At 38.5% G+C, this 17156-nt stretch overlaps 1 protein-coding gene across 6 annotated transcripts in view; it reads left to right on the top strand.

Annotated features, from left to right (window-relative positions):
- Positions 1 to 17156, top strand: part of FRMPD4 (FERM and PDZ domain containing 4) — a 360814-nt gene that overhangs the window by 295057 nt on the left and 48601 nt on the right. The gene's annotated exons all lie outside the window — the stretch shown is intronic.

The following is a 17156-nucleotide window of genomic DNA, read 5'->3' as shown; positions in this document are numbered from 1 at the left end:
TGTCTGTGTTCTCAATGTTACCCATATAATTCTGAAAAGTTACATTTGCTTCCAGAAATTTGGGCAGGAGGTGCTATGTTAGTTGTACTCCTCTTGCAGATCACAATTTGAGCAAATGGGTGCTCATTTGATGGGGGTTCAGCTGTGAAGAAAACTTCCAAACGAGATACAGAGATGGTGTAAAGATGCCAGCAACACTCATGCCTTTATCTGTGTTAGGCGGGTTTGGACAAAATACAATACATTTTCAGATTTAAAAAAAAAATGTGTTAACCTGCAAGTCAACTAACAGAAACACAGCACATTAAGAGGGAACTTTGATACTCTTGGGTTTTGTGACAAAGAGACCCGATGAGCTGCAGGAACTGTCCTGTTCCTAATAAATTTCTGTCATATGTTCTGTATTGAGCATCAGCATATGCCTCACATCATATTCCAGTCTTAATTCTTTCCCTGATTCTTTGATATGTAAGTAATCAGAATTAGGATCTCTCATTTCTCTGCTGCCAGCAATATGTAGCAATAACAACAGGGAAAATAGGCTGATTAGACCTGAGACAAACCGAGTTTGTTGTGTGTCTGATTCTCTGCCTTCAAATGAGAAACTGAATGAGAATGTCACCCTTCCCAATTATGTTGACTCCATAAGTAGTGTCTTAAATTAAGTGTTGTTGCATTCCAGGGGAAGTTTTTAGTGACACTTTTCCTACACTGTAATTCTACCTCTGCTCTCAAAATCTATCTGCTGTTGGGATTTTGAAAGAAACTCATTCTTTGATGAGACTCAGAGTGAAATGTTTTGGGGTTGTATGCTATAGCACTTGAATGAAGGGCTTTCTTTTTGTGCTAGTGGGAACACCTGGAATGATTAGACACTGTCACATACAGTCCTGACACCATAGCAGAAGCAATTCTTTACACCAATGAAATAACTAATCCCTTCTGTATAATAGAAGGTTTTCATATGGGTTAGATACATCTGAAACTTTGAAAACAGTTGCTTTCAGTTTTCAATGTGAATGGAATAAATTTTGAAATCTTGTTTTTCAGCTGGTAGCAGTGTATCTGTGGTCAGCAATGAGTATGTTTTAGATGCGTAGGTTAGGCAATGGGCACAATCACAAAATCATAGAAGAATTGAGATGGGATTTCTGGAGATCATCCAGTCTAACCTCTTGCTCAAAGCAAGCTAGTGTCAAAGTTACATGTGGCTGCTCAGCACTTGTTGAATCAAGTTTTTATTATCTCCAAAGATGGAGATTTCACAACCACACTGGGCAGATGTTTCAGTTCTTAACGAGTGGCCTTTCAAAGATGATAGAGAGCAGATTTTACAAGACATGAACCAACTCCCTCAGTAGCCTTAGATGTGTCCCTCTTGCCTAAGCATTCCCTTCAGTCTTTGTCTACCTCTGTTCCCTAAATTCTGCCACTAAGCTTAGGGATCAGGTTGGCAGACCTTGCCACTAAAGAACAAAGCCAAGAAAGCGTTGAGTACTTCAGCCTTTTCAGTGTCCTTCATTAGGTTGCCCACCCCATTTAGCAGCAAGTTCATATTTCCCTTGGCTTTCACTGCTGATGTAGCTGTAGAAGCCCTTTTTGTAACCCTTCACATCCTGCACCAGTTTGAGTGCCAGCTGAGCTTTGCAAACTCTATCCCTGCCTGGCCAAGTAGGGCTTCTCTGTTTCTCCTGGGTAACCTCTCTCCGTTTCCATCTCTGGTTGGCTTCCATTTTGCACTGGGTCTCAGTCAGGCATCCTTGTGGAGCCACGCTGGTGTCCTGCTGTGCCTGCCCACTTCCTTGGGGATTGAAGTAGACTGTTCTGGCACTTGGAGGAGGCTCTCCATGAAGATCACCCAGCTCTACTGGGCTCTGGCCTTTCAGAGCTGCATCCCACAGGACCCTGTCCACCAGTGCCCTGGACAAGCTGCTCTTTAGCTTGTACTCTTCCTCCTTTCCCCCAGGATCTTACACTGTACCATCGTGTGGTCACTGCGGCACATCAATGAAAAATTGATATTCCAACCATATTTTTTCTGAGATTACATGGTCTCTTGCTGATTAGTATATTTTACATTCATGATGTGAAATTCTGTGACTATTTTTATGCAGCTTTCCCTTAAAGCTTTTTGTAAAGTTAAGAAATAATTTGTCTTTATAATTACAGAGAGTGTGGAAAAAATTAATCTACTTTCAAAATACAGACATAACGATCATAGTATGCCAAACACAAAAAACCCAAACTGCATGAGAAAAAAAAGAGGCAGATTTCATAATCAGATGAGCATCATGCTTTCACAAGCTTAGCAAGACTCAAAACTTCAAGCAAAAGTCTACATAAATGTTAGATGATAAGTCAAGCTTGAATGTTAAACAGAGTTTTTAGTGTAATGCAATATTTGTTTTCCAAGAAAACTGTCAGCACATTTACTTATGAAAAGAGTTATGCTATTGAAGAAAAATAAAATGGAAAAGAGAATTTCTGCTATGGTCTTTCTTAAATCCAAGAAATAAAAAAAAAATTCAGAACATCCACCAAGAAGGGTATCTGAAAAATGTCAATTAAATCTTTTCTCATTAGGAAAAAGCATGTCCCTAAGCAAAATTTGCTTTATTTCTAAATTTTCCAAGAATTAAGTTAGAACAGGTTTTTTTTCAGATAAATTGTTTTTCCTCAGCCCTTTTCCTATCAGCTCCAAATTAATTGTGTACTTTTTACTCCTACAGGGTTAGAAATAGACCAGTCTTTTAAAGTCCCTTTTGTGTAACGGTTTTACTACAGGAAAATGCAAGAAGATAATACAGAAATTTTCACATTGTCTCTTTATTGCATTTTAGTATTTTAATTATGTGTGTGCTTTCTAAACATTCATTACTGAAAATAAGCTCTGTTAAGTAGAAAACTGTATTAAAGCCATCTCTGCTGACTCCAGGGGGTACTGAGCAGGAACCTGGTGAAAGATTTTGGTTTGTTTTTTAAGAATTGAGAGATACTATTGTATCCTAGGAGGTCTCAGGTCTGGAGATTATCAGGGGTATTCATTATAAATATCCCCTGTAGGTCATTGCCATCCATGTAATTCTTTTGGCTCTACTTTACTGGCAACTTTTGTGTTCAAGTTGTCCTTTGAAAGCCAAGGTTGCAGAAGTATGAATACAGTATGGTTTACAGACAAAATACATAAAGACTCATTATTTCTGGGTGATGGTCAGTGGCTTTTGCACCATGTTATGTTCTCCTGAGCTATTTTCAAGAACAAACCCAGAAGTCATGTTTACCGTTTCCCTTACAAAGAGTCACTTTTTCTTTACAAAGGGTCACTTTTATAAGTGTCACTTATGGCTGCAGTCTAGATATGTTCCATTCAAGACAAAAAGTTATTGAAGTTAGAAAAAAGAGGAAGAAACAAGCCTGGTTTTCTAAACGTATGGTTACAGTCCAGGCAAAGAGCAAGCAGACAGAATGCTAAAGAAAGAAGATATATTTGAAGTGCAGTCAGTTCAAAATTGTGGCAGGAGCTACTTATCTTGGTTTTCTTTTACTGCTGATACAGATTCTGTGTCTTAAAGCTTTTCACACATACTTAACAATAAGTACTTTGAGATAACATTAAAGTCATTGCACAATGTAGCCATTTTTTGCATGTTTGAAGGTGAACAACAATGCAAAACTAACATTTTGGGGTGTATTAATGTACCATATCAATTAATTGGTTGTTCAGAGGTACATGTATTTCATTATCATTGGTTAATGTTAAATTTGTAAACCAACCAAACCATCTTTTAAAACACTTAAAGAAATATATCTATCAAATAATTTGCCTTATAATATGTTTATAGGTAATTTTTGTAACATGAATGACTTGATTATCTTAGATTGTACTGAATATGCATTAGTCTACAAGGATCCCAGCATATGTAAAATGTCTAAAAGACATTTAGCAAGATATTTTACTGAAATTTTAAGTGACACACAGATGTACTGCTTACCCCATAAAGCAAAATCTAAGTAGGGCACAGTAGTGGTATTTTGTTCATACTTCAATTAAAATTGTTATCCAGGTAGCCTGTGAGGAGAGACGGGCACCTGAAGAGGGTGATTCATCCGAGATACTTGTTTTGGAATAAACTGCCCTGTTGCAGAAAGCTTTTTTACACACTGGCTAAAGAAGGAGCACAGAAAACTATGTTAGAATAGAAACCTGACTTCTAGGTTGCTAAATTAGGCTAGATTAGTCCATTCCTTAAAATTGTAACAGCAGTAAATTAGTATTTGACGTCCTGTGGAATCCCACTAAAAGACTTTAATTGCAAAATAAGAACTGAAAAAGGTGAAATTCATTAAGGATTTTTCCTTCTTGTCTCTATTTTCTATTTAAGAGAAATGACTCAAAAACCTTTCTGAAATAACTCTTGCTTTGTCAAGTTAATGTCATGGCAAATTTTCATCAGGAGGATCTGGAGGATTCTTTCAATTCTACAGTAGAATTTCTGTTTTAATTTCGCATTACCATAAGACTGGAGAGAAGGAACCCTTTAGGATTTCAGGCCGCGTGTTGCATTTTAACTGCCAACATGAATTTAATCAATACTGACCCTTCTCACCATTGTCATGGAGTGGATGAGGATTCTGTCACTGCCGTTTGACTCCATATGTGTCAGGGGACCAGTTTGCCTTCTCTGCCTCATCATAGCTAAACGCAAGTGCAAAAGGGAGCTCAGTGGCAGTGCCTGTCATCATCTTCTTCTCACAGCATCTGAAAATACCACTTTTCAAATGCAGTTTCTGTCTCTAGGCTTAGACTGTTTCATATATTAGATCAAGTTAGGTTAATGGTTGGACTAGATGATCTTCAGGGTCTTTTCCAACCTAGATGATTCTGTGATTCTATAAGTAATTTTGGTGGACTTAATATTAAAGACATTCTTTCTTCATCAACATCATAGAGAAAAAATCAAGCATATTAAGCTATTAGCTATGATACTGCTTAGCAACCAAGAATCTTGAAATCTGCTTTTCCTGAAAAACAAGTCATGTGGACCTATTAATCTGAAGGAACTGCATTATACTCCCAGTTTGGAATATAAATCCAGAGGCTGTACCAATTTTGTTTCAGGCCTTGATCTAGGAATTGCAAGTGTTTTGGTTTTCAGATACATGATGCTGAACAGAGGGACAAAATGTTGGACCAAATTATCTGTAGGAGTTTTACAAGTGACATCAATGTAGATAAGCTTTCTGCCAGCCCATTTAATTAGCTACTTCTAATCAGCTGGCCCAAGCATAGAGGTGGGAGTCAGGATATGAGAACTCAGTTCCTGTCTGACTTGAGGGGTGATGTTGGATGTATATCTTCTACCTTTTCAGGTGTTTCTGCAATGTAATACAGAGATAACTTAAATACTTTAAATCACCTTCTAATCTAACTGTGAGAGCACAGATTTAGTGTTGTCTACCTTTGTTCTTGGCTGCTGTAGTGAGGTGCTTCTGGCACTTGAGCTAATTGAGATCTCTCTAGATTTTAATTATTAATCTGTAATACAGTTTCAGAATGCTTGCCCACCTTTTCAAAGGCCTGTAAGAGTTAAGCTGAGTTGAAAGCTGTATTACTTGCTATTTTTAAAATCAATATCAGCTATGGAAATTGTTCTCTTTTAAATCCATTGTATTTGTGAAAGCATGCAGTCTCATATCTTTGACTCTGTTCTTAACAGAAAGTTGGCTGACATGGTCTAGACAGTTTTGGGCTCAATAATTCAAATGTTTGGAATGCTGAGAACTTAATTTGTAAGTTTCTTTTCATGTTCACCATGGTGGATGCCCCCTGGAGTTAGCAAGTCTAGGGTCTTTTTGAAATTCCAAGGCTTGATGTGTCATCTGGTTGAAGTGTTGTGTCATCATCTTATCCTGTTATCCTCTAGAAAGAGGAGTCAGCATGATGAATTTCAGGTCAGCTGTTCCGTAACAAGTTGCTTTATGGTAACTAAATGCAAGGGTATGGACAGAGATGTGGAACAGCTGTGCCCAAAACACAGGCAACTGTACAAAATACCTTCTTCAGATGTGAACCAGCACATGTTGCTCTCATTAGCTTGTTCTGACAAGCAGGCTTACCGCTTCTCATACAACTAAACAAAAGCATTAGCTTGTCTTCATGGAGGATTTACTCTGAAGGCAGATACACAGATGTGAATGTTTCAAAGTAATTGTTCCCATGAAAGTCATACAAATGAACACCTAGCTTTGAGTTTATTATGAATTAACTCTTTCACATGATGGATTTCCTCTATATTGCATGCTCTACAATAGATGTTTACCCTTCTTTGTGCTGTTGCTGCAAGCCCTGTGCATCAAAGGATTACTTCCTGTTGGAATATGTATCAGAAGGTACCTAAAAATCTCATGTCCTGTGATTAGGGCAGGGAGGGTTAGAGAGGAGGTGTCAAACTATAGAAATCTCATGGTTTCTCTTTCACGACCCTGTTAACTGTCTCTTTTGGGCTGACATTTCCAAATCATAAAAGGTTGGGCAAGCCAGCCCTCCACATCGTGCTGTTAGTACTTGAATATTCTGTGGCTTGTGTGGGTGCCTTGAGGACATTACTACAGGACAGCTACAAATATACAAGACAAGCAGTGATACAGAGCAGTTTAATCAGCAGAAAGCAGAAAACAGGAAGGAAGACAAGACAGAGACAGCTTCAGGAGATTGCTTGGGAAGCGCCAGTCTGTGCAGTACCATTTCTAGGCTTCGTGAATCAGTATGGTCTGACAGGAGAGGATTGTGCTGTGCATCTGGGGCTGCCAGCAAGGAGTAACTGTATGAAGATGACAGATAAGCCTTGACCACCACATGCACAGAACTCACAGAGCAACTCTGCCCTTCCAAAAGTGTGTGGCTGCCCTCACTGGGAAGTTTACCACTCCCTCATCCTTCCAGTCAGCTGCTGACTGATTCAGCACAAACGCATCAGCTAATGAAGCTATTGTAATGGAAAACATAGCCATTTTATAGAAGATATGACAGTTGCGTGGTATAAGGCCTGTGATGCTTTGTGAAGGCTTGTGCTACACACAGTGTGGACAGTGGTGGCATCAGCATTCCCTTTTATCCTGAGACATTTGGACATAGAAATTATCTGGTCTTTATCTGCTGCATAAATAGCTTCAGGGTGATAAATACTTCTTTAAAAGACTGAAAGGTAGATGGCAGTATCAAGCAAAAGACTTGCAGTTGCTATGAATTATACCCAAATGCTGTATTTTGATAGAAAGACAGCAAAGGTGATGTCAAGAGATGGAAGGCAAGCATGATATTTTTAAGGTTTTGTAAGTTGACCCTTGGAGGCTTGTGTCTGCTACAGGCGCCTTGCATCAGGGAAAGGCAGAAAGATTTTAATCTCCTGTTTTTAAGGAATGCTCTTTTGGGAGTTGCAGTTTTATATGCACCAATGCTCATATTAAATGTAAAAGGTAATTTAAACTGTTGAGAGAGAAGGGTGAAAATACTGTGACCAATTTGCAATCTCTTGTATAGTTTCATGAATTTGAAATACCTTTAGTCTTTAGTTGTTAGTTCTGTAGAAGCTGCTGGCAGTGTCTGTATTTGAAGGGTTTTGTGCATTTTACAAAAACTCATCTGTTTGTCAAATTGGAGAAAATAAAGCTAGCATAACTGTTAGTGTGGTGGCTGTGTATGTCTTTTTTTTATAACACAGTGAGAATGGAGGGAGAAAAAAAGCAAAAATGAATAGCTTTTAAAAAATCTTGAACCATGTAATTGGAAAGTATGAATAAATGGAGGTCTTAAGCCCTTCTCCTTGGGGCTACTTAGATACTGTGGGCAGCTGGCATGTTGAGTGGTGGTGTAATCCCATGTTTGCAGTTAAGGGAGCACTTTTTTCCCCTGTTAAGGTGGAAGCAGCTCTCCCTGGGGTGGGAAGGAAATAAGGAGAGTGACTGGGAAATGGGTAAAACCCTATGCAGAGCAAACTCTCAGGGAGTGGTCTTGGTAGCTTATGTTCCATTGGTGCAATGGTGTCATTTTAATGAATTGTGTAATGGAAGGCTGACTCAGGAGTTCCTGAAGATCGCAAGACCTTTCTCTGTCTCTTTGGTGTCCTGATGCTATGTCCTTCTGGCTTCCTGACTCTCAGAGTTAGCTTTTAGCATCATAATCCTATTTACTTCCTAGACTACATTTAATCTATTAAGTACAATAGAATGAAGAATGGTGCCTTCTGAAGCTGTGTGCACCCATAAGGTGGCTGTCCCTCATAACGTTAGGGTTCAGGTACAACAGCTATCTCTACACTTCCATTTCATATCCCTGCTCTGACAGCAACATTGCCTTTCGGTCAGCCAAAGGCATGTGGGGGTGACAGTGCCTGACACCAGTAACTTGTAGTTTCTCTATGGAGCTGGAAAATCACAAAAAAAGTTAAGATGAGAAGTACCTGGCTGAATACAAGTCTGATAAAACTATCCCAATCCAAACTTCTTTTCGATTCAGAGATGTCTACACTTAATTGTGTTGTAAGAAAATTGGATCTGGCTCTCAGAGCAGTTGACTTTAAATTTGTACAACTGTTTGTGTTGGCAAGGCCTAATTTTTTTTGGAAGCTTTCTCAAGCATATTGAGAAATAAGATCAAAAAGTTCAAGCTTGTCATTAGCAAGTCCTTTCTCTTTCCTGCTTCTCTCCAATGAGAACAATTTTGCAGCTCAGAGTCTCTCTTAGCAATTGATAGTGTCATGTAATTTGAATAGAAATGTTGTAGGGACTTCTGTGTTGGTTGATGGACTAGAAAACTTAGAACACAGAATTAGATCGTATTTTTAATTTAGCAATAGTACAGCCAACAAGGACTCCCAAAATTGCCAAGAGATTGAGTATCTACATCTAACTTTATTAGATATGACCAATCAGAAGGTTAGTTAAAAGGGACGGAGAATGTTTTTACATTTTCTGAGATTCTCAAAGTGAGATTCTTCTGTTAAATATTGCCACTGATTAGGATTACTCTGGGTCATAGTGGAAGGTCAAAGGAGAAAAATAGTTTCTCATTAAACAAAAGATCTGATACAAAAACTAGTAGAAATTTTTAAAAAAGGCTAAAAATAAATTCACCTTTAAAAAATATTGAATGCTTCAAAAGGCAGCTTAATGCAGTAGATTTATTAGTCAACTCGTCCTGATTTGATTTCTGATATGAAAATTGATCATCTGTAATTTACTACGAGCAACATGTGAAAAATAGTGTAAGATAAGCATTTTATCTCCTGCTTTAGGTTTTTTTAGGCTTTTTCCCAAAAATACTATCCTCTGACTTTTTGCTTGACTTGAAACATCCAAGTCTTCACAAACCTCCTGGCAGAAGCAACAGTAATAGGGGAAAGATGAATCACATTTATTTCACAGCAGGTGACTTCCAGAGGATGTTGGTCTTAGTCTTACTTTGAGAAAACAAGAGGAACTGGTTCTGAGAAACCAAGAAGTAAGAAATATGGAGGTAGAGACTGCAAATACCAAAACAGAGACTGCAGAGATAAACCCAGATTGCCATTAACCTCCACTACCCCAAAGGCATATTTCTTACATAGTATGTGCTGAAATGTTAATTGTTCTGTTAGCTCTTATTCTTCTTCATGCAGACTAAAGCTTAATGTATTTTACTTACTCCACAAGGGAAAAATCCCTGCAGTCCACTGTCTATATTGTTAAATAAAGTAATTCAGCTTGGTTGGAGGTTTAGTTAAAACCAAATTTGTTCGGCTTATGAATCAAACAAGACTCCAGGAGAGGCAAAGGTCTTGTCATCTTATATCACAGAACTTACCCATTTTATGATGATCACTTCAGCTTTTCAGCAGGTCTGTTACTCAGAAAGCAATACGCAAAAAGGCAGTTCTTCTTCTAGAGAAGAAAATTGGTTGCTATAGCAGTTTAAAATCCTTGAAGTCATCTGTATTTCATAAAAACTGTAGGAGTCATGAGGTTTAATCATTGCACTGAAATCTTTGTTCCATACATTGTCTTTCTACTCAATATTCTTTTCTTTGCGTCATTACAGTGTGCCTGAGACTTAAAAGGAAAATACCATCTGCCTAAGAGTTTATCAAGAATAATAGCAACAACTCTCAATTTTGGAAGACAGCAAAAAATTAAAACTATTCATTAATTGAGTTTGCAGTCCAGTTTCTTTTTAATTCTTTATCTTGTGTCATTCTCCTTACTGCTCAATTTTACATGGAAATTATACTTTTGTGTCCAGAAACACCCTTTTGTTCTGCATTTTATCTGAAATTCTGTTTGTGTTCAAAGCCTTTAATTAAATATTAGAACAAACGCATTAGTAAAGATACTGCTTTTTTCTCCTTAAAAAGTATTGAAACAATTTCTTAGTGTTCTACACCAATTATAGTCATGTTACAGTGTCCAGCAGGCTTGTTGAGTTCATTAATAATTCATACAAACTGCTGTGAGTTTAAGGAAGGAACTGTACCACATATTGACATATGAGAGTGAAAGAAAACCCAACACACTGTTTTGCAACCTTTTTATGTTGGAGAAAGAGGAGATTGTATTATTTATGCTCTGAGGTACACAGACTGAGGATACAGTTTGCTAATATAAGTCTTAAGGCTGTTTATTGGACAAATAACATATCATAAGCATGCAGTATGTCTTCTGGATAGTATGTCTTCTGCATTTGTATGTATGCATTTGCATAGGTTTGTGTATGTGCAGAGAGAGAGAGGAATGTGATTCATAAAGCTTTATTATCATGGATTTGGGATGTGTGCGTTACTTAGAAACGAGAACCTGAGGTTCTGCAGCTCCTTTAAACCAAAACCTGATCATGACATTATATGTGGTTTGTACAGCCGATCTGTTATCAGGAGAGTTGTGTTAGAGTTTTTAAATATTTATTTGAAATATTTCCTGTATCTCTACATAAGTGATAAATAAAAAGCGCCAATTCTGACAGGTCATTGTGATTATCTCCAGTATTAGAAACTCATGCCTTATTTCTGTTTTACTAAGAAAATACATGTTAAAATAGAGAATGATGTGAACATGGTGGGGGGGCGGTTATAACCCTTATAATTTTATGAGTATTACTAGTTTTATGGGGAGGTTTTTTAGAATATTGGTGTTCACAACATATACAGGTTAGCTATGGATATATTTATATATGCTGCATACATTTTTCTAAAGATACCTAATACAGTTAATTTAATCCCTTTGGGGATTGCCTCGCCCACAGGAGACGCTGTGGGTGTCATGAGACTTTTGTAAGTCAGGCAGCAACAGCCAGAGCTACAGCTCTTGTGAGACACTGAGGAGTTCAGGAGGACAGAGCAGGAGGTCAGCATGATCCAAGGCAAAGCTGGTACTTCAGGCTGACAAACTAAGCATTTTGGTATTTGATAATGAGTGTTCCAGATGGAGCAAAATTACTGCTGAGGATACTGAGCTACCCTCACTATCCTCAAGCAAAACGCCTCAGCATTTTCTGCCCTCACGGTGCTATCTGCTGGTGTGCAGCAGGCTCTTGTACTTCCAGGAGTTTACTAGGGAAGAATTTTGGGGTCTGTATCAATCAGAAAACTTCTGCTGGTGGGTTATGAAGCCCAGGCGTCCACCCATTGGGCCTGTGGACTGAATACCACGTCTGCCATCTGACAGGGGCCATGGACTCATCCTCGTCTCACTCCAGCCCATGGCACTGTGCACTGAAAGAGCAGCGGTCAGCTCCTGAGCAGGTGGAAACATGTCTTGGCCAAGAGAGTGGTGGAGCCCAGGACCTGCAAGATCACGCTTTCCAGCCCTTGAGCTGAGAGGCTGCATGGGCAGGGTGCAGAGGGATCTTTGGGGAATAGGACCGTAAGATCAGGGAAGAGACTGTGGGAAAGGGAAGGTGATTGAGGAGATCATGGGAGAAGGTTACATATAGGGCATGAAGGTGCCTGCCTCTGAGAGGCAGTCCTGCTGTCCATTATGTGCTTTTACTAGCGGATGGCAGTCCTTCACGGTCCACTTTTTTTGGGCTGACTTCCTTGCAAGCTGTTGATGATGCATAGCATTTGGTAGAACAGCCTCAAAGAAATCCTGTGGTGCCTACCATCTTGTAGTTAACTGTCTGTGCAGCATGGTGTTGCAGTAACCTCATGCTGGGTCTTCCCATCTCTAGAGGATGCCACCATTGTCACGTGGCAATAGCTGGCCAAATTCCAGAAGTTCAGACATCTAGGGAAAGGAGCTTTGGAAGTCATGTGTTGGCATTGCAAGGCAGGTGCTATTTCCCAGCACAGTGTGTTGAATATGGCCTCTGGTAGTAAAAGCTTTGCTTCAGAAGCATGGCTAAGGTGAAGTGCAGGGTGGATGTGCCTGTTGCTCAGGTCAAGTGAATTAAAGCTGTTATTGTGAGTGTTCCTGTCTCGATCCCCTTGGCTCACAGAACTGAAGTTCAGCCTAGGGTGAAACTACCAGAGGCTGTTAAGAGGCAGCATTTTGTGCCTCAGCTTGCCATTGTATTAAATAATTTATTGAATTTGACCTTTCAGAGCAGTACGTTGTAGCTAACAGAATGAATATTAAAAGGATATAAAAAAGAAAAGAATATCAAGTGGGAGTAGGAAGGCAATATAAAATTTATATATAACCATAGAAGGTCTGCAGTGCTGTCCGTTCCTGAAACTGTGCCAATAATTGGATGTAGTTCGGGAAGAGCAGCAAAAATGAGCCAGAAGTTGTCCCTTATATGAGAGAAATAAGAAGCTCAGCCTCGTTAGGTTATAGCAGGAGAGATCAAGATAGCTTTATTTGAATGGGGACATCTGAACAAGGAAGGACTTGGATAGCAGGCACCTCTTCAGCTTGGCAGGAAAATACAGTCCAGCCCTATGAAACTGCAGCTAGTAACGCTGAGAGAGATGAGAGCGAGCAAACTATTGTCATTGGCCATCATTTCAAGTCTTTAAATGAGGATCTTGTATCTGTTTGGAAAGATGGGCTGTAGCTCAAGCAGAAGTTAAGGCCTCCACAAAACACCCGTCATCTATAGTTAGTAGGGGAGTCTGTGTTTTGTAGGAAGTCATATGTAAGTTGTATGTTGGTCTTCGGACTTTTGAATGCGTAGGAGTAATAACACTGCCGTAGCTCATAGCTGAATTCTGACTATGAGCAGCTCAAAAAGCCATGCTCAGTCCCTGTGGGATTATCAGTCGTTACTGGGAAAATGTGACTTTTCCAGCAAGGTGGCAAAGCAAGCAGTGCTATTTTACAGCAGTAACTTTCAGCTCTTCGTCTCTTGCTCACTACCACCCATGCCCATGTTCTGTCTACCTGCACTTACCATCATGCAGAGCATCTTTCAAAGGCTTGCCCATAACTGGATGTGTTCTGCTGCCTTGCAACCTCACCAGATACTGATGCTATGCAGAACATGATTTTTTTCTTCTTTTTTTTTTTTTTTTTTTTTTTTGAGGTGTGCATTATTTCACTGGAGCTAGTGAGCAGTTTTTTGAGTGGAAGTCAAATGCAGCAGTTACTTTTCTGGTACACAGTGCTGAACATACACCGTTTACACTGTGTTTCCTTCAGCTTTTAGTACTAATTTTTTTTCTGCACTGAATGCTTGGAAAAGTTCTGTTTTGGCAATTATAGCTCTAAATGTCAGAAACAGTAGGGAGAAATAATAATTTGGTTTGGTTGTACTGTGGTGAAGATTATGGCAAAAGTGCCTTAATCTTTAGGATTTACTGATCTAAGACTTAGTTTTTATGCAAGTAAAAGTTTATTTACAGTACTGATTAATTACTCCTAATGTCTTGATCAGAAAGATGACATTTTACCAAAGTGCAGTGTGCAGTAGGTACTTTGAATACCTACTTTGCTGCACATTTTTAAAAAAAATCATATGCTACACTTCGTATATTTCACAGAAATCATAGTCTACTGAGTAAATAGTAAACTTTAAAAAACTATTCCAATATGTGCTTGTATAAGTATTTGATAGATGCTTCTGCACAGTTAAATTGTCTAAAGCAAAAAATATTGGGATTTTGAATTGCCTGCTGTCTTCATAGTACTGTCTTCATGACAGATTACCAATATCTCCATGAGAGTTCTTCCTTCAGCTGCTGCTTTAGAATAATTACAGTGCTTTTGCATATATGTCATTAACAATGAGGGGAAAAAAATAAGCTCTTGTCAAGGCTGTTCATTTAGATATCTGATGCATGAGGCAGGATAATATGAATTTCCCAGTAGGATACCGGTTGCTGCTCATGGTGCACTACTGTTTTGTTATTTCAAAGAAGGTAATATCATTATAAACATGGATTTGTATGCCTAGCTTAATTTATAAAGACAAACGTCAATGGCTTTTCAGTCAAAAATACATTTGTTATGATAGCTGTTTAACAATACTGTTATTATTGTAAATAGAGCAACAAAACACAGCATTTTACAATTATTAAACATGAAAGAGTGGTAGTGATAGTGCTGTTTCCCCCTATCCTGACACTGCCAGATCTGTTAAAACTCCTTGTCATTAAACAGTTAAGTGCAAATAAAGCAATTCTACAGCTTTGTAAATTAATTATTTTTTATTTACCTGAGGTAGATGATGGATTTGTTTTTGCAGGCACAGAGAATAATTCCCGGTTTATTTTTTGTTTAGGGACAGCTCTGATCATGATTAATACCCTGTATGTTGAATCTATAAATGATGTGTCCATAACTATAAATGCTAAAATGTGTTTGCCTACTTCTAGAAATACTTATCATTTGCTTTCTGGGAAGAAGTGCCTACTTGCTTAAGGTTTTTTTAAGGGAAACATTTGACAAAGGTCTCTTTAAAGCAACAGGAAAGGTGTTGCTTTGCCACCTGTGCTTAGTTTTCTTGGGAACTTAGGACCAATGTTCATCCTCCAGCAAAATGGGTCTGATCCAAAGCCTTCTGAAGATGGTGGAAATCTTTTGATGGATTTCAAGGAATTTGGATCAGACTGTTTATGGATTACCCTATGGATTACTTGTAGTGACTCTGCTTGTAGCCTGATTTTTTTTTCTTTATTTAAGATATAGCTGTCAAATGGTGGAATAACATGCTTTAAGAAGGCATTTACCTGTTTAATTTAGGGTAATTCAAGGAGTGTTTTTGTGACATGCCATTGCTGGTGGCTACCCTTTCCCATATCTCCCCCTAATTCTCTCCCTTCACTTTCCCATCGCTCTCCCTTCTCTGAAACTGGGTGCCTACCAAGGTCTTCAGAAAACACGAGGTGAAAATTAGATATTTCAAGTACCCATTTTTAAGGTAATGTTATATATTGCAGAAAAAAAACGCAGAGGAGTGAGACTGGAGGAGTTTTTAGTGTGTTGGGTTTTATCACTATATAAATGACAATAAATGACAGTTGTCAATAAATGAAAACATGTAGAGGTTTAAAATTTTTGTGGTTGTTTTGTGCCTCAGTAGGATGGTCTGTGCACTGGCTTTACTATCATTTTTTCACTGCATCACCCTCTGTTTGTACCAATTTCACACCAGCGTCTCTGGGGCACAGTGCAGAGGTGTGTGGAATGCAGGGAAGGGCTGTTGTAGCTTGCAATAGCAGCCTTCAATTTTGCTTTCTAGATACCAGAGAAAAGAAAAACAATGGATGTTTTTTATGTTGTTACTGAACAATAGCAGGCAGTTGGAAGTCCCTTCCCTCTATTTTCCTATATTTGAGTCCAAATTAAACTATTAGGTAATTTTGTTATAAGTCATGGCATTCATGTGAATGGGTGAAAATCCCAGTCTTGTTTAAGTGGAAGAACCCAGTCCTGTTGACTGCAGAAAGAGCATAAAATCATGAGCTCTGAAAGACCAAAAATTCTTAAACAGAAGGTACAAGTTTATCATAGCTAGCATCATGGCTTTTAAGTCATGGGAGGCTTTGATACACCACTATTTAATGCGTGAGTTTGACAGCACTGAGATAAAGTTTGTGATACAAATCAGTTCATCTTCTTTTTCCTGAGGCTGTTTTACTATGAAAAGAGGTTAAAGGGGGAGGAAAGGGAGACCATGCCCAGGAGAGCTGCCTTTGCCACATCTCCTCTGCTACATCTGTCTTCATCCTCTTCCTCTCAAACGTTACATGTAGTTTAACCATTTATCTGATAAATTGTAAGAAGTACCTTCAGATGCATCATCACTACCATCTTTTCAATAATAATAATAATGGGAAAGTTTTTGAAATCAAATGTCATTCCTTTTCATGTTTCTGGTTTTACTTTCCTTAAGTTAGTTGGTTTAATTTTCCAGTCCTCAGGACAGTGTTAGAGATGGGAACTCAAAGCAGGCTGAATCAGAAATGTCTCCCTATTTCAAATACTGACCTATTCAAATAGAGCTCAAATAAGTAAAACAAAATATGTGGTTAATTGATAGCACCCTTCTTTACAATGTATATTGTAATGTGGTTTTCAGTGAAATCATCTTCCTTCCGGAGCTAAGCATTTTGTGCAGAGAAAGTTCATTAGATTCAGGACTTGCAGTTACATTCCGTACAAGAGATACTTATACTCCGTATAACAGTGGTGATTGCTCAGATTCGGGAGAACTTTGATGAGAAGCAAATGTCAACCAAAAATGTCAGTACTGTACATACTGGGTAGCTTCTGAATGGGAGCATTATCACAAGCTTTTATGAAACAAATTAATCACTTAGAAGGGGAATACAACGATTCGGGAACTACAAAATGAAATCAGATCCAAAGTCCATTTATTTCAGCATTTTGTGTCTGATACGAGTGCTTCCAGTTGTTTCAGAGAAAGGTCAGAGAGACCACACAATGACGTGTTTACAGGATATTCTCTCTTGGGGAAGATTTATTTCTGCAACCCTTTTAATTAGAAAAAGCATAAGCATTTTTTTTTTTCATCCCTTAATTTATCTGCACATCCCCAACAGTTCTGAATACTCTTGGCAACTACTAGTCTTGCTTTTTTTTTTCTTTCCTTAAAAAGCAGCACAACAGGAACCTACGGATTCCTGTTTTCCTTGCTTCTCTCCAACACACTGTAACCAACAATATTATCTTCCCTTTATTGGCTGCAAATGTAATCAAAGACCTCCTTAATAAATATATGT

Source organism: Strix uralensis, chromosome 2 (genome assembly GCF_047716275.1).
Source record: "Strix uralensis isolate ZFMK-TIS-50842 chromosome 2, bStrUra1, whole genome shotgun sequence".
In the NCBI taxonomy this organism is placed as follows: Eukaryota; Metazoa; Chordata; class Aves; order Strigiformes; family Strigidae; genus Strix; species Strix uralensis.
The sequence above is the reverse complement of the archived record's forward strand: the minus strand, read 5'-3'. Positions and strand labels throughout refer to the sequence as shown.